This window comes from Microcaecilia unicolor, chromosome 1 (genome assembly GCF_901765095.1).
Source record: "Microcaecilia unicolor chromosome 1, aMicUni1.1, whole genome shotgun sequence".
Taxonomy (NCBI): Eukaryota; Metazoa; Chordata; class Amphibia; order Gymnophiona; family Siphonopidae; genus Microcaecilia; species Microcaecilia unicolor.
This window is the reverse complement of record NC_044031.1, coordinates 158,043,410-158,061,071: the sequence shown is the minus strand read 5'-3', so window position 1 is coordinate 158,061,071 and position 17,662 is coordinate 158,043,410. Positions and strand designations below refer to the sequence as shown.

General features: G+C 48.0%; 1 protein-coding gene across 1 annotated transcript in view; it reads right to left on the bottom strand.

The window, feature by feature from the left end:
• The window catches only part of ITGB8 (integrin subunit beta 8), a 321,665-nt gene that overhangs the window by 302,853 nt on the left and 1,150 nt on the right, over positions 1–17,662 (bottom strand).

Below are 17,662 nucleotides of genomic sequence, written 5' to 3'. Positions count from 1 at the left end.
AAACATGTACACCGCCTTGAGTGAATTCCTCCAAAAAGGCAGTAAATAAATCCTAATAATAATATGTTTCAAAAATATCTAATTTAGTCTTGTAATAATTTCTCTTTTTTATTGTAATTCATTCTGTTTTGTAAACTGCTTTGGACCAATTGTTGTGATTAAGCAGCCTATAAGTAACTAGCTTAGATCAGATTAAATAAAACCATTTTATTTGCTGGAATCTGAACTGGCAGCCTTGAGGTAGATGTCTCTACAATGCTGTGCCAGGGCCATCCAGATCTCACAGATAAATTGCTCAGATCAACCAAACATCACAGAATGAAGCAACTTTAAAGGGCTGACAACAGTTTTAAAAGATTAATTAGGTTTAAATGCTTAGAGGTGTTAGAAATAAATGTTTTTACTGTCTCGGCATAAAAATGCCATTTCTACACTAGATTTAAGATTCTCCAAGTGATTTGCCACAAAGGAACTCCAACTGGAAGCCATCACCCAGAATAACCAGCACCAGAGCTGCGGAAAAGGTAGACCACAAGTCCTGAAAGGCCTGAAATGGCCCCCTTTAGGCCTGGACGGACCAGCCGGCCAGGCTACATTGGGATTGCCGGGAGACAGCAGCCACTTACTCTGAGTGCCCTGCCAACTCTCCGTCCCCCGGCAGAAAGATTGCCGGGCCCAAGACTGAGCCCTCTGGTCAAAGGTCTGATGACCAGACCTACATATGGAGCCGTCACGAAATAGGGCACCTGCCGAGTCCGTAAGGTGAGCAGAGGGACAAGGAGCGTCTTCTGGAAAATGCTGGGGCCCGTTCACCCAGCTCCTGAACCAAACTGCTGAGGCCATTCCCAAAGAGAAATGTGCCTCAAAGGGGTAACCCGACCACACAGGCCTTGGAAGTGGAAACTGTCACCCACGCCCACAGTCAGAACTGACGCCTCGCTGAGAGCGTCAATGACATGCCTGTGGCGGAACCACTAAGAATGACATACAGAGTGGTCATCAGACAGGCTAAGCCCGCATCCATCCAGGCAGCCCGTGGACTGCCCTGGGAAAAGGGACTGCTGATACCACTGTAAACAGGCCTGTGCCACCAAAGGGCCACAAATAAAAGCCTGCAGCTCCAAAACAGTCACCTCAAGGTGCACTGCAAAGCCTGTTTCGGCTTCCTATCTAGCAGATCTCTCAAGGCAAGGCCGCCAAACACCGGGAGGAAAGTATTGTAGGTAACTGCAGACACAGAGCCCAACTTAGGTAAGGGAACATCACCTCCTTCTGGCACCAGAGAAAAAAGAACGAGCCACAATCCTCCCAAACTGTAGGCCTGTGTCAGACGCACTCCACACTGCGGCAGGCAGAACTCGAATGCCCAGGAGAATGGGGAAACACCCTGAACGGGCCTGAGGCCCTTCATAAGGCTAGCTGCCTGACTACCTTCTGGAAACTCCCCAAGGGAGCGCGGCAATTGCCTCTGAAATCAGGGGGGCTGCCTCCTAGCAGCCCAACTGCAGCAAAATCCAAGACTAAAAGTCTCCACGGGGCAGCAGTCGCAATCCCCTGGGAACAGGCAGGGAGATCCCCATCTCCTCTCTCTCTCTCTCTGGCCAGAGATGACAGGCCCGCTGGAGAAGAGGCTCCTTGCCCCAGCCCAAGGCTTGGTGGAGCAGACGAAGGGATGGCCCTGACCCAGGGCCCCCCCTCCGAAGGGACCCCCCACCGACACAGCCGGCTGTGTGGAGGCTTCACTTCTGCTGAAAAACAAAATGGAAGCCATTCCCGCCTCCTTCTGAGGCGAAGCACCGAGGCCTTGCATCGGGGACCAGAGTCGAAAGAAAAGTGCTGCTGTGACCGAGCGCGCCCTGTATGTGCGAGTCCTGAATCAGCTCCTCCACTCGGAAACCAGACTGCACACCGTGCCGCGGTCTGAGAACACCACCCACTGCTCCTAGCAGCCCGATGACGGGCAGCAGGTCGCACTCGGGGGCTGCCATTGCCAGGGACTGCCGCTGCATGGGAAAACATGTGGTGCACCGCACTACCCACCCGCTTTATTTTATTTTTATTTTATAGAATCCAGAGTCTGAGCCATTGCAGGACCCACATAGTGAACCAGCCAAGAGCAGGGAGGACTGGGGGGAGGGACCACAACCAGCACCGCAGGCGAACGAGGGAGACAAGATGGCGACGGTTCCCGCCGAAATCGGAGCCACTGACGGAGCTGAATCTGCCGCTACAGAATCAGCTGAAATGGACCCCCCCTGCCGCCGCTGAGGACGAAGACGACATCCCTACCGCTTCCCCCGAAGAAACTTCCACAGCAGTGCAGAATTTACAACACCCCGCCGCTGACAGACTAAACAGCGGCGGAGTTACTCAGCCATCACTATTAAATTATTTATATTTCTTTTAAAGCGGTACACACAGTCCAGCACAGCAGAGGCAAAACACAGGGAAAATCAAAACGGGAGCTGTAATGCCTGATACTGCAAGGAAACAAAACAATCAGAGCTCTGACCTTAGGATTTTTTTTTTTTTACTTGTGGTTGCCTCTCCCTGCCTCTAAGGCTCTTCCACTGAGGAGCCTGAGGAAGCTGATAATGTACAGAATAGACTGTCACGTCTGTGGCCGTGACCCCTCTCAGACTCACCTTATTTCCTCTGGTCAGCTTCTGAGCTGGATTCTGTCTGTTCTTTGTGAGTTAGTTCTGTCTCTGTGTGCTGGCTGTATTAGATTGTTGGTGTGCTGTCTCCCGTTCCAGATTTCAGCTCAGTCCAGTCCGGATCTTCCAGGCTGCCCAACCCTTAGTTGCCTGGTGATTGTTGCACCTGAGTCTCAGCTGCCTGCTGGGCTTATTAGCCATTTGGAACCTCTCTGCCTTTGCCTTGCATTGCATCTAAGGCCCTGGTATGTTAGTGCTTGTTGCTCTGCTGCCTAGTTTTGAATCCTTGCCTTGATTCTTGTCTGTTCTAGCCAGTCAGTGTGTAGTTAGATTAGGTTGTTGTTAGTTTGCTAGTCTTGTCTCTGGGTTTCAGTTTTGTGTTTAGTCCTTGTCTGTTTGTATCCTGCTGGCTGCTCTGCAGCTTTTAGTTCTGTGTCTTGTTAGTCAGTGTTTTGTTCCCGGTTTCAGTGGCTGCTTGCAGCTTCCAGTTTCTGTCCCCTAGCTTGTCCTGTCCCTGCCTTGTGTAGTTTGTCTAGCCCAGTTTCCTGCCTTGCTGCCCATGTTCCTTCTTTTCCCCTCTGACACTCAGTCCCTGTGCTGCCTTGCTGTTATCCAGTCCTGCCCTGTCCTGCAAAGTCCTGTCGGCCACCTGAAGCTGGGAGCTCAACTCCTGGTGGAAAGTGGCCAGGTACAGGTGAAGCCTAACTGTTGTCAGAGTTCTGCCTTGCCCCTGGTGTGGGGTGGTTTTGCCTGCCACTGCCGCTCCTCGGCGGTGGCCCAAGGGCTCACAACCCAGTTCCTGCTTTGAGAACGTGACATAGACTGACTGTACAGAAAAATTAACTGAGCTATAAATTATTATTATTATTATTTCATTATTTACTTTTCAATGCAGAATCAGTGAGGCTGTCTCTCCTGGCTTACAGGACACCCTTCTTAGAAGGGGCTGAAGCAGTGGCAATTAAACTTCAGTCCCTAAATCAAACATGGGGACTTTTTAAACAAAGCTCAGAAACAATATCAGGGAGGACAATGGGGGAGGGACCCGGCCATCTGAGTTTAGCACCCCCGAGCCACTAAAAAGGCCCCCGCGGACCTTTGCCTCCACATAACAGGCTTTCTGCTTGTCAGAAATAAAAGGGTGCACAGAGAATAAAGCCAATAAGAGAAAATATAGAAAAAAATACAGGAAATACAGAAAAAATAGAGAAGTACCAGAATGAGACTGAAGGGCTCACCACCTTCCACCTGCTGGAGACAGATTACGGGATCTCTCTCTGGTTGTCAAGGGCTCTTATTGGCTCTCTCTAGAGTCACAGTTTTTTTCTCAGTCTCCACCTACTGGAAGGCGTGCACAACCCATCAGTCACATTCTGGGCCAGTCCAGAGGGATGCTAAGGAAATGGTTATTAAATATCTTGTTTTAAATTTGCTATACAATTTAGACTCACTGTTACACAAAATGTGTACACTGTAACAACGAGTGCTACACAACACTGGCATATATCCTCAGTATTCCCTCTCTGTCCCGCCCCCTGCGTCAATACGTGATGCGGGGGGGGGCTGGACAGAGAGGGAAACTGCGCCGCCGACTTTGCTACCGCTCCCCCCCCCACTCGAGTCGCCGCGCCACCCCTCCACCCGCCCGGGCCCTCTCTTCCCTTCTGAACTTACAGATCCATTCGCCGAACGGCAGCAACGCACATCAGCTGAGCTGCAGGTGAGCCCTTCCTTCTTTGCCTGTGGCCCCGCCCTCCTGTGACGTAACGTCAGCGAGGGCGGGACCACACAGCAGAGAGGAAGGGGCAGCTCAGCTGATGTGCGTTGCTGCGTTCGGCGAATGGATCTTGTAAGTTCAGAAGTGAAGAGAGGGCCCGGACCAGGTGAGGGGTGTCGGCGGCGGCGACGACTTCGAGGGGGGGGGAGCGGTGGCGACTTCGTGGGGGGGAGGGAGCTGTGGTGACCGCGGGGGGAGGAAAACCTCTATACCAGCCCGTTTTTACGTATTTTTATATATGGAAACTATGGAGCCAATTCCATAAGGAGCCATGTAGATTTAGGCACAAGCACATGTCTAAATACTGGCGTTCTAATCATTGCATGCATATGTGAATACACACTTACTCAAACGTGTAATCCAGATACATGATATTCTGTGTGTGCCTGCGACCACTGAGCTGTCAAAGAGAGAGGCAGACTCTGGGTAGGGAGGATGTTTTCTTGGGGGTCGCGTTTTAGGATAGGAGCAGGGTTTGTGCACAGGGGTGGAATGGGACCAGTGGGGGGACTAAAGAGGAGAACAGATGTGTGCAATTTGGGAAGCAGATCAGAGCTTTGGGGGGGGGATCAGAGCTTTAGGGTGATCAGATATTGGAGAAAAATGTGGGGGAGGGTGTACTCACTCGACAATGCTGTCAGTATTTATTTATTTTTCAGAGGGCTACTAAACCTGAACTGAAGCAGCCACACTACCAGATTGCTGATAGCACAGGTAGGAGTACATACTGATATGCTTTCCGCAGTCGTGACAGCTAACTCCCAACACTGATCTGTTTGCTAGCTGTCACAGTCACACTTTCAACCACCCAAGTCACCCCCGTTTCCAACCTTCTACCTGCATTAAGTAGCTAGTGTAAGTTTTTACCACACTGGTGTCATGTCCCCTGACTATTCAGGATATGGGCATCTGAGGATAGGGCAGCCATCTTGGATGTGGGCATCTCCAGGATAGGGCAGCCATCTTGGAGCTGGGTGTCTTAGGTTATGGCAGCCATCTTGGAGTTGGGCAGCTTCAGGAAGGAAGGCCATATTGGGACATAGGGCGTCTCCTCTGATGGGAGCAGCCATCTTGTGACAGCTGCACATGCTTGAGCATAATTCCTGCACTATTTAAAGCCCTGCCACCAGTCCTTCCTTGCTTCGGCTTCTATTCGGTTCCTGAGTAGTGGCAGTGCTTCTGATTGCGACCTGGTCCAGACTTCTGCTGGTATCCTGACTACTCTCTGCTCGCTGCCTGCCCTGACTTCTGCTGGTATCCTGACTACTCTCTGCTCACTGCCTGCCCTGACTTCTGCTGGTATCCTGACTACTCTCTGCTCGCTGCCTGCCCTGACTTCTGCTGGTATCCTGACTACTCTCGGCTGGGTGTCCAACTCAATCTCTGCCTCCACGCCACCTGCGGTCCGCAGTCGGTCCACAGTCCGCCAACCCCATGGTCCCGGAAGTCCTGTTGGCCCCCAACACCTGGGGGCTCAACTCCCGGGAACGGCGGTCGCCGCAGGTGAAGACTAGGGGTTGTTCGGTTGTCCACTGGGGGCTCGTGTCTACCTTCACCTCAGCACTCCAGCTGGACCCAAGGGATCACGAAATTCCAGTTCACGACAACTGGCTGCTATAACCACGCTAATTTCTATGGAAAAATGATAATTTTATTTCCTTTAGTCCCAACAGATCAATCCAGAGACGAGTGGGTTATGTCCCCCTATCAGCAAGGGGAGATAGAGAGAATGCCAGAGCTCTGCCACAAAAAATACTTTGGAGCAACCTCACTTTCAGTGTTCTCTCTATCTCAACTGGTGGACAGACATATCCTGTGCAGCTCTCAGGATGGTGCATGCACCTGGCCTGTTCCCTCAGGTCTAATTGAGCTGGGGGTCTTGGCATTCTCTGCCTGCCTGTTGGGGGGTACACTTGATGGGGCTAGGTCCCCCCCCCCCCTTCACCACCGCTTGCCCATTCTCTGGTTCCAGTCTGGCTAAGCTTGTCCATTCACCCTAGAAGTTTGCTCTCCTGCCTCTTTAAAAAAAAAAAAAAAGCTACAGAGTGAAATTGTACCCCTTTGCTATACTGGATCCCTGAGTGGGAGGAGTCCAGCATGGAAGAAAATCATGAGTCCATCTTACACTTGAGGATGTCCTGATTTGTGGAATCTCAGTGTGGGGCGGAGCTGATGTCCTATATAATAATTCTCACCTCCAACGTTCTATTGGTCTTGCTGCCTGTGTTTGTGACTTCTTTGGAGTTGGTCTGCTAGGCTCCGTAACACAGGTTGATGTCACACGCAGCACTGACTAACCGCACGACAGCACGAGGCCCCGCCCCGTCACCCTCGCCACCACGCCCCCAAGGTCGCCGCTGCCGCCGCTCACCCCTCCACCGCCCCCAGGTCACCACCATTCCCCCCCTCCTGAGGTCGCCGCAGAGAGGAGCGGGTTACATAATGAAACACACATTAACTTTTAACACAGCTTAGTAAAAAGGCCCCTAAATGGAGAAGAAAATAAAATCCATAATATAACATTGTCAGCAATAGCAATAAGGAAATCGGGGGGGGGGGGGGGGGGGGAGGAATATTTTACCATAACCCTATAATAAGTACGAGTAACACAAAGATACTGTAAGAGTTTGCATACCGGACTGCTCAAAGATTCTGATGGCTGTTAATACCTTACCCTTTTTAAATGACACAGATGCCTGAAGTCAGGAATTGCTGTTTTGCTGACAGTAATATTTGAAATGATGTCTTCAAATTCAAAATTAGATTGCTTTCACTACTCTTTATTTACACTTCTTAAGTACAGTGTTTTTAGTAAGTGAAAAGAAATTCAAGGCATTGTTTGGAGTAGTTAGTTAACTACAGCTGGTTACATCTGTGTGAAACAGAAACCAATTTGAAGCTGCACTCCACATAAATGCTTAAGCAATTTTTTGTTGTTGTTGCTGTTGTTAAATTTACAACCAAAGGAGTGACAGGTAAAGCTAAAAGCATCAGGTTGCTACCATAGCCCTGCTTTTAACATGACACACACACACTTCCTTTTACTAGGCTACACACGTCAAAGCTATAAGACAGCAGCAGAAAAGAGGGTCAAAGCATAACAGAAAGACAAAAAAGCACCAAGAGCCATTCAAGCTTGGGATTGTCTTTTATTGGTTGACCTGACAAGCACCTACATTAGAGGTCAGTGAATGAAAACAAGATAAATATCATGTGATATTTATCTAAGAAAGTTTTCATTCACTGACCTCTAATGTAGGTGCTTGTCGCCAAAACATGGCAACCTATATGGTCAATAAACCAAGACTGGTTCAAAATATGTTGTTGCAAACAGCAAAAAGATGCACCATCGCAAGCCAGATTCCAGAGTTTGGCACAAAACTCTGGATGCTGGATTATAATGACGCATATTTTTGCCATTTGCAACAACATACTTTGAACCAGTCTCGATTTATTGACCATATGAGTTGCGAGTTCTTTATGTGATATTTATCTAAGATACATAGTTTTCTTTCATTGACCCCTGAGATGCAAGTGCTTGTTGCTGAAACACAGCTTGTGTCATGTCAAGCAATAAAAGACTCCTGACAATCCCAAGCTTGAATGGTCCTTTGTGCTTTTTTTGTCTTCAAAGCTATAAGACAACCAAGCTAACAAGGAACCAAGAAAGTACAGGGTGCTTATCATTTTTAGATCACTCTAAAAGTTAAGGGATAGACTTACTAACTTATGCTACCTTGCTGGTGTGTGCTAATAAGCATTACCACATGTTACTTAAGGCAGGTCCCATTTTACCCCATAAAACTTATTTACTAATAATGCACATTAATGGGATCAGTGATTGCTAATGCACTAGTACAGTTTAGTAAACCTAGCCCTAAATGTGTTAAAAATTTATATAGAAAGGATTAACAAACAGTTGCAGGCAATGCCTATTGAGTTGAATCAATACATCTATAACTAGCTTTTAAGAGACATCTTTTTCACCTGATGAAGAAGTGTAGTTCTTCAAAGCTAGTCACTGATGTACTGAATGTACATTCCTAGACATTGCTGAAATTCCTAGACATTGCTGAAATTTGTTTGTTAATCAGCTATGCAGAAATGGGGATCAACACAGCAATCACCCAAATATTGTTATTAAACACTGATATAATGCTACTAAATAGTGTACAAAGCAATTCACAGGTATATAAAAAAAGACAACCCTGTTTCATGCAGTTTACTATCTAGTCAACAAATACTGCAGACAGGGATCTCTACCTTCTAAAATCTAAGGGACAGAGCAGAGGGATAGGTGTAAGTCCAGGGATGTGATGCTGTTTACTTCTACTAGTTGAGGTGAATTGTGTTCAACCTTTCAATGACAGAATTACACTTCATAGCCCAGGATTCCCTTCAGCTGTTACTCCCCCCTCCCAAGTCATTTAGGGGCCCTTTACTAAGCAGCATAAGCGTGTATGCGTGCCCAACGTGTGCCTAAATGGAGTTACCGCCCGGCTACCGCATGGATCTTGTGGTAATTTCATTTTTGGCGCACGTCCGATACATGCGTACGAAAAATTTTGGATGCACATATCGAATGCGCTCCAAGTAGCATTTGATGCACATAGGTCATTACCGTCCGGTTACCGCGTCAGACTTTACCACTAGGTCAATGGCTGGCGGTAAGATCTCAGACCCAAAATGGATGCGCAATAATTTTCATTTTGCCACACGTCCATTTTCATCAAAAATGTTAAAAAGGCCTCTTGCAGGTGCGCTGAAAAATGATTATGTGCGCACCTAATACACGCACCTACACTACCACAGGTCATTTTTCAGCGCCCCTTAGATTCCCTGCAGTATTCCCTCTCTTATGATTTCATAGCTAGGAACTCTGTGTTAACCTAGTGAGGATGGGGGGGGGAGGGAACCGGCCACCCAGGTGTGACACCCCCGAGGCTGGAATAGATTCCTGCGGACCTCAGCCTCAAAAGAACAGGTCAGCAAACACCCCAGGGACACAGAAGAAATTAAAGTACTCACAAATACCAAGAAGAAAAAATCTTGACAAGAAAAAGAGAGAGACTGAAGGGCTCACGACCATCCACCTGCTGGAGACTGAGATTACTGGATCTTTCTCTGCCTGGCAAAAGCTCTTATTGGCTCACTCTGTAGATTCAGAACTCTCAGTCTCCACCTGCTGGAAGGCATGCACTACCCATCAGTCACAATCTGGGCCTGTCCGGAGGGACGCTAAGGAAACAGAACTGTAAACTCGCAGAGCAGCTCCATCGTAGAACACTGAAAGAACTGGACTCCGGAACTATGTATAAGTCCCTACTCTTGAAAGAATACACAACACGGGAGGTACCTGGGCTGGTCCGGAGGGACTAAAGGAAAGCAAATTAGAAGGTAAGGTCTAATTTCTCCTTCCTTAGCATCCCTCCGGACCGGCCCAGGATTGGACTAATGGGAAGTAACAAAGCAGTAGTCCTAAGGGAGGGACCCCAGTAAACCCGCTATGAGTACTCGAGTTGCAAAGACCACCTCCTGTCGACACTGTACATCCAGTCTGTAATGCCTAGAGAAGGAATGGAGAGAGGCCCATGTCGCTGCCTTACAAATGTCTGCGGGTGGCACCAAGAACCGCTCCACCCATGAAGCCGCTTGTCCTCTTGTGGAATGAGCTTTAACACCCTCCGGGACTGATCTCCCGGCCAGAACATAGGCAGAAGCTATCAGCTCCTTGAGCCACCAAGAAATAGTGGACTTAGAAGCGGCCAAACCCTTACGCAAACCAGCAAGGAGAACAAAAAAGGTGATCCGTGCGCCGAAAGTCTTCAGTAACCCTCAGATAGCATTTAAGAACTCTCTTAACATCCAATGTACGCAATTTCTTCTGAGCTTCCGTGCCCAAGGAAGACCCCAGGACCGGAAGGAAGACCGATTGGGAAAGATGAAAATGAGAAACTACCTTACGCAGGAAAGAAGGTACCGGGCACAAAACCACTCGCTCCTTGGAAAACTCCAAAAATGGAGGCCCGCAGGAAAAGGCTTGCAGCTCTGAGACTCTCCTAGCTGATGCAATGACCACTAAAAACACTGTCTTGAGAGTCAAGTCCTTAAGGGAATAGGAAGACAACGGTTCAAAAGGGGGACCAGTCAGTGCAGAAAGCACAAGGTTGAGATCCCAAGACAGAAAGACTGCTCTGGCTGGCGGACAAAGAAGACCAACTCCCTTCAAGAAACGGGAGACATCAGGAAGACTAGCCAACGACTTACCTCGTATCCAACCTCGGAAACAGGAAAGTGCCACAACCTGCACCTTAAGAGAGGAGAGAGACAATCCTTTATCAAAGCCCCGCTGAAGAAAATCCAATATCTCCGCCACCGAAGCCCGGAGGGGAGAAATACCACCATCTGAACACCAGGCCTCAAAAATCCTCCAGGTGCGAATATAATTCAGGGACATAGACTGACGACGCGACCGAAGCATGGTAGAAATTACTGGGGCGGAATAGCCTCTCTTAGTTAAGCGAGCCCATTCAAGAACCAGGCCATAAGACAAAATCGAGCTGGGTCTGGATGAGGTATCGGTCCTTGCGATAGAAGGTCCTTATGAACGGGAAGGCAAAGAGGGGGTGCAAACTGAAGACACTGGAGATCCACGTACCATAGACGTCGGGGCCAATCTGGAGCCATTAGGACTACCCGACCTCCGTGAGCCTCGATCCTTTGTAAGAGACGACCCAAGAGAGGCCACAGAGGAAACGCGTACAGAAGGCCAGGAGGCCGCTGCTGTAAGAGTGCATCTATCCCTGCTTATCTTGAGTCTCTTCGATGACTGAAGAAGAAGGGAACCTTTGAGTTGAGACTGGAGGCAAAAATATCTAGAACTGGAGTGCCCCACTGCGCCACTATCAACTGAAATGCCCGAGAGCTGAGATACCATTCCCCTGGATTGAGAGTGTGACAACTGAGAAAATCCGCCTGAATGTTTTCGACTCCCGCCACATGAGAAGCCGAGATGGCGGCCAGGTGAAGCTCTGCCCATGCCATGAGGCTCACCGCCTCCCGTCGTAAGAGGAGACTCCTCATTCCCCCCTGGCAGTTGACATAGGCCACTGCCATGGCACTGTCCGACAGAACTCGCACCATTTTGCCTGTCACCAGGGAACGAAACTCCTCCAGAGCTAGATGTATTGCCCTGGTCTCCAACAAATTGATGAACTGGGATGCTTCCAGAGGAGACCAGAGACCCTGCGCAAACCTGCCTAAGCAATGGGCTTCCCAGCCCCGGAGGCTGGCATCGGTCGTTAATGCTATCCACTGGGGAGACTCCAATGGCATTCTTCTGGTGAGATTCTCCGCCCGAAGCCACCAGAAGAGGCTGCTGCGTTCCTGGGAATGCAGAAACAACCTCACCTGAAGGGAGTCCGTCTGAGAGGACCATCTGGACAGGAGAGAAAATTGGAGAGACCTCATGTGTGCCCTGGCCAGGGGACTACCTCTATAGTCGCTGCCATGGAGCCCAGAACCTGAAGATAATCTCGAGCACAGAGGACACGTCTGAAAATCAAACCTTGAACCTGAGATCGCAGCTTAAGCCCTGGGGAAGAAAAACACGACCCCGCGCCATGTCAAGGGTAATCCCTAAATACTCCAGGGACTGTGAAGGAACCAGACGGCTCTTGGCAGAGTTCACCACCCAACCTAGGGACTGCACGAAATGCACTACCCGGTTCGAGACCTGCAGACTCTCCTGATAAGACTTCGCTCTAATGAGCCAGTTGTCCAGTATGGGTGGACCAAGACCCCCTCTTTCCTGAGGGCCGCTGCCACCACTACCATGACTTTAGTGAACATGCAAGGAGTTGTAGCTAGGCCAAACAGCAGAGCCAGAAACTGAAAATGATGACCCAGAATCGCAAACCACAGGAACTTTTGGTAAACGGTCCGGATAGGAATATGCAAATAAGCTTCCGTCAGATCTAAAGCCGTTAGAAACTCTCCGGTATGAACGGCCACTATCACCGACCGAAGGGTCTACATATGAAAACTTGTGACTTTCAGAGCCCAATTGATGGCCTTGAGATCCAAAATAGGACCCTTCTTGGGAACCACAAAGTAAATGGAATAATGACCCTGTCTGTACTCTGAAGGAGGAACTGGACAAATGGCTTGAAGGTCCAAGAGCCTCTCTACAGTGTCCCGTACCATGCCCGCTTTGAGGTGAGAGCGACAGGGAGACTCCAGAAAGGCGTCTGAAAGAGGCTTGACGAATTTTATGGCGTAGCCATCTAGAATAACCTCCAAGGCCCACTGGTCGGAGGTAATGTGTGCCCACCTCTGAAAGAACTGCGAAAGCCGAGCTCCTACAGGAATCAGAGGAGAGGCCCGTGCACCTTCACTGGGAAGAACGGGAGGGGAACCGATAAAGGGCGCCTGAGTCGCGACCTCCCCTACGGAAACCTCGAAAGGACTGAGTTCTGTGGAAAAACCTGGACCTCTGAGTCTGAGCTCCCCAGCCGGTGTGAAACCTACGGAAATCCCTCGCCTGACCACAGCCAAACAAAGCACCTTGACTAGATGGATGAGGCCTATCCTCCGGGAGATGAGGAACCTTCGTATCTCCCAAAGAACGCACCAATTTATCCAACTCCTCTACAAACAACAGAGAACCCCGGAAGAGAAACTTACTCAGCTTAGGTTTGGAGGCAGCATCCGCTGACCAACCTCACAACCAAAGGGAGCGGCGGGCCACGACCCCCAACGCCAAGGACTTGGAGGATGCTCCCAACACATCATACAAGGCATCCGCCAAGAAGGCCAAGCCCATCTCAATCTTGGCAACCTCCGCATCGACAGCAGATAGATCATCCAAGGGCCTATCCAGGACTCTCTCCACCCAACGGAAACAGGATCTGGCCACCAGGGAACCGCAAATGGCCACCTGCACTGCCAGAAAGGAGACATCAAAAAAATGGACTCTTCCCAAAAGATAAAGGAAACATTCTACTCATACCTATACCTAAGGACCCAAAGAAAAATACAAGTGACTTAACCAACTATCACCCAGTAGCATCTATCCCTCTGGTAACCAAATTAATGGAAAGTATGGTGACCAAACAACTCACCAACTGCTTAAATAAATTCTCAATCCTTCATGAGTCACAATCAGGATTTTGGGCTAATCACAGCACCGAAACAGTTCTGACCACTCTTCTCACCAAATTCAAACAAACAATTGCAACAGGAAACAACATACTTCTACTACAATTCGACATGTCCAGTGCATTCGACATGGTTAGCCATAAAATATTATTAAACATCCTAGAATACTTCGGAGTTGGAGGCAACGTGCTTAACTGGTTCAGAGGATTTTTTTTTTCATATTTTTATTGAAGGTTTTTCAAAACATACAACAGAAAAGAAAATACAAAAAACAAACAAACAATATTAACACACCATGGCAAATAAGCGTAAATATGAGAGTGTTCCATGACAATACATATAGGTGAAGGCATAAGGTCAATTAGTGCTATGGGATGCCTGACAAAATAAGTCTAATCACGCCCAAGTCTTTAAGACAGACTTAGCTCTATGATGTTTATGGGCAAGAAGTGCTTCATATTTTCTTATCACACAAATGTAACTCCACCATTCATTGAAATTCAGATTCACATTATTTTTCCAGTTTGAAACAATTAAGTGTATAGCAACAGCCAACATTATATTGAACAATTTCTTATCTGACTCTAGAAGAGTGATATTAGGAGAAGAGGCTCGCAAAATCACCACCTCAGAGGATTTCTAACCACAAGAGCATACCAGGTGAAATCTAATTCGAGTTTATCAACTTCATGGACACCTGAATGCAGTGTGCCCCAAGGATCTCCACTCTCACCGACCCTCTTTAACCTAATGACGACACCCCTGGCTAAATCGCTATCCAATCAAGGCCTCAACCCTTACATATACGCAGATAACGTTACGATTTACATTCCGATCAAACATGACCTAAAGGAAATCACTAATGCCATCAACCACAGCTTCGAAATCATGCACTCGTGGGCGGATGCATTTCAATTAAAACTTAATGCAGAAAAAACACAATGTCTCATACTTACATCTCAATATAACTCAAATAAATTCACCACTATAACCACACCAAACTTCTCCCTTCCTGTGTCAGACACCCTGAAAATTCTCGGAATTTTGACCGGAATCTCACACTAGAAAATCATGTGAAAAACACAACAAGGAAGATGTCCCACTCTACATGGAAATTAAAAAGAGAAAAACCTTTCTTCCCAAGAAACATCTTTCATAACCTGGTACAGTCAATGGTGCTAAGCCACTATACGCGGGCTGCAAAGAACAACTCATCAAGAAACTTCAAACAGCCCAAAACACAGCTGCCAGACTCATATTCGGCAAAACAAAATATGAGAGCGCTAAACCCCTAAGAGAAAAGTTACACTGGCTTCCACTCAAAGAACGTATTACGTTTAAGGTCTGCACCCTGGTTCACAAAATCATCCACGGAGATGCTCCGGCCTATATGACAGACCTGATTGACTTGCCTTCCAGAAATGCTAAAAGATCAACACGCACATTCCTGAATCTTCACATCTCCAGTTGTAGAAGACTAAAATACAAACTAACACATGCATCTAGTTTCTCCTATATAAGCACACAGCGGTGGAATGCATTGCCAATGGATCTGAAAATAATTCACAATCTAATCGACTTTCGCAAATCACTGAAGACCTATCTCTTCAACAAGGCATACCGTAATACAACACAACACCTCTCACTTGATATCCAAATGATTTCTCTTTATGCTTATTGTTTAGTTCTTGTAGATCATCTATATTCTCTGTATCATACAAACTGCATCTATACTCTGAAATTACGTGCTATTAATCTATCTGTTTAATCTACCAGGTCATCAATATTCTTTAGGTAACGTCAATTGTCTCTTTTACTCTGTAATGACGATCCATTATGTTATTCACTTAATCTATTATGTCATCCTGTTCTCTATTTAATATCAACTATACCTTTCTACTTGGCAAATGCCACGAAGGAAAATTGTAAGCCACATTGAGCCTGCAAATAGGTGGGAAAATGTAGCAAATAAATAAATAAATTCTTATGAAGAGAATCCAGCCTTCTGTCTTGAACATCCCAGAGGGCCGTTCTACCGGAACTGTATTACGCTTGGTATCTGCTGAGACCACCGCGTCAACCACTGAGACCTTAAGAAGAGTCCTGTCCGCTTCGGGCACTGGGTAAAGACGGGTCATCGACCTGGCTGGACAAAAGAAGGAGTCGGGAACATCCCACTTTGCCTGAATAATATCCCAGATGTCTTCATGCATGGGAAATGTTCTCCCTGAAGATCTGGTGCCTTTGACCAACAGGTCCACCTTCCGGACCTCAGAGGTCGGGGCCGGTTCTTCTTCAAAATGTAGAGCGAAGGAGACCAAGGAGATGAGTTCCTGTAGGTCCTCCTTATGAAAGATCCGGGCCACCGAAGGATCTTCTCCCTAAGGGATCTGCAGCAGGCTCCGCAGGAACTTGGTCCTCCCAAACCTCTTCCACTAGGCCCTCCTCCTCCTCCTCCTCCAGGAAGGGCATCTCCAGTTCCTGGTCATAACGTGGGTCCCCTTCTGGATCCCAGCATCTAGCGTGTTTTGAAGGAGGTAAGAGTCTGGAGGTGGACTCACCTGCAACTCCGATCCCCAGACCTGACTTTTTCATCAAGGAAGCCTGGTACATCTGGAGGACAAACTCAAGGGGAAAACCCCCTCCTGAATCCTTCCAGAATGCACCAGGGAACTGCCTCCGTTGTTCCCTGCAACCCTGAAGGCTGCGTGTCAACAAGGGAGTTCGTGTGCTGCAGGACCCGCAGCTGCATGCAAGATGGCGGCCTTCCCCGCCAAAACTGACGGTCCAACCACTTCCGCGGCCGCCGATGCGGTCGGAGGAAGAGGCGCCGGTGTTACCTCCACCACCGTACAAAATTTACAGGAGCCGAGCGTGCCCACTCCCCGTCGCTGGCAAATGGAGCAGCGCTTTAATTTCTCCGCCATAGCGCTGCTCGCCCCCCACAAAAAATGCTTTGCGTCTTTTTTTTTTTTTTTTACCACAAACCGCTGCTGAAACGAGAACAAGGAAAAGGAAGGAAAAAAATTCAGTACAGACCAATTTGCTCGTTCAGGCCTCGGGGCACTTTTCTTTGCTTTTTTTTTTTTTTTTTACAGCAGCTGAGAGGCGGCAGAACAAGCAACAAAACAAATAAAGCACCATGAAGCTGTCTGCTCATTTGTGCTTTGGGGAGAGAAAGTATGGTTTTTATTTTTATTTTTTTAAAGGAAACAGTAAAGTGGCTGCCTCTCCCAAAGGCTAAGCACCTTTCCTCTGAAAGGGTAACCCTTCCCTGCACAGCAAAGGGAGATGGGGAGGAGGAAAGGAGGGGGGGAGGGACCCGGGGACACCTGAGTTTAACACCCCAGAGGCTGGAGAGGAAAAAATTCCTATCTGCCTAGCCTCTACACCAGATTCCCTAGGTACAGAAGGATATTTTTTTTGTTTTTTCAATTCAGAGAGAGATAGAGAGACTAATGGGCTCACCTCCTACCTGCTAGCGACTGAGAAAATACTGAGGCTAGGGTCACATGGCCAGGGCTCTTACTGGCTCTCTAAAGTCAGAAGTTTCTCAGTCTCCACCTGCTGGAAGGCGTGCACAACCCATCAATCCAATCCTGGGCTGGCCCAGAGGGACGCTATGGAAACAGTATTTATAGTAGCTGTCCGTGGTGGGAATAATGACACATGCGCAAAGTCACTTCAACTGTGTGGCTAGATGATCAACGGTCTAAGGAGAAATACAGTTAGAGGTAGGCAACTACTTTTTCTTCCTGTTTCCGCATGGGCGGGATGTGGCAGAAGAAGGACCCATAGCCAGCAGAGCAGAATTAACACTATAACCAAGTACAGGAGACCAAGCCAGCTTATTGCTGCTGCTGGAAGCCTTCTTCAAATCACACCAGTGAACCAGCAGGGGCATAGGACAGGAGCAGGGAGACAGAACAGTAACTGCCTGCTTCACAACCAAGTGGTTCATCTGCATTCAAACTATACTCAAGTTTCTACTTAAGCAGATTTCTGAACTATTTATAGTAAGCTATTTATTACCTTTTTTAAACAGTGGACTAACACAGTTACCACATCA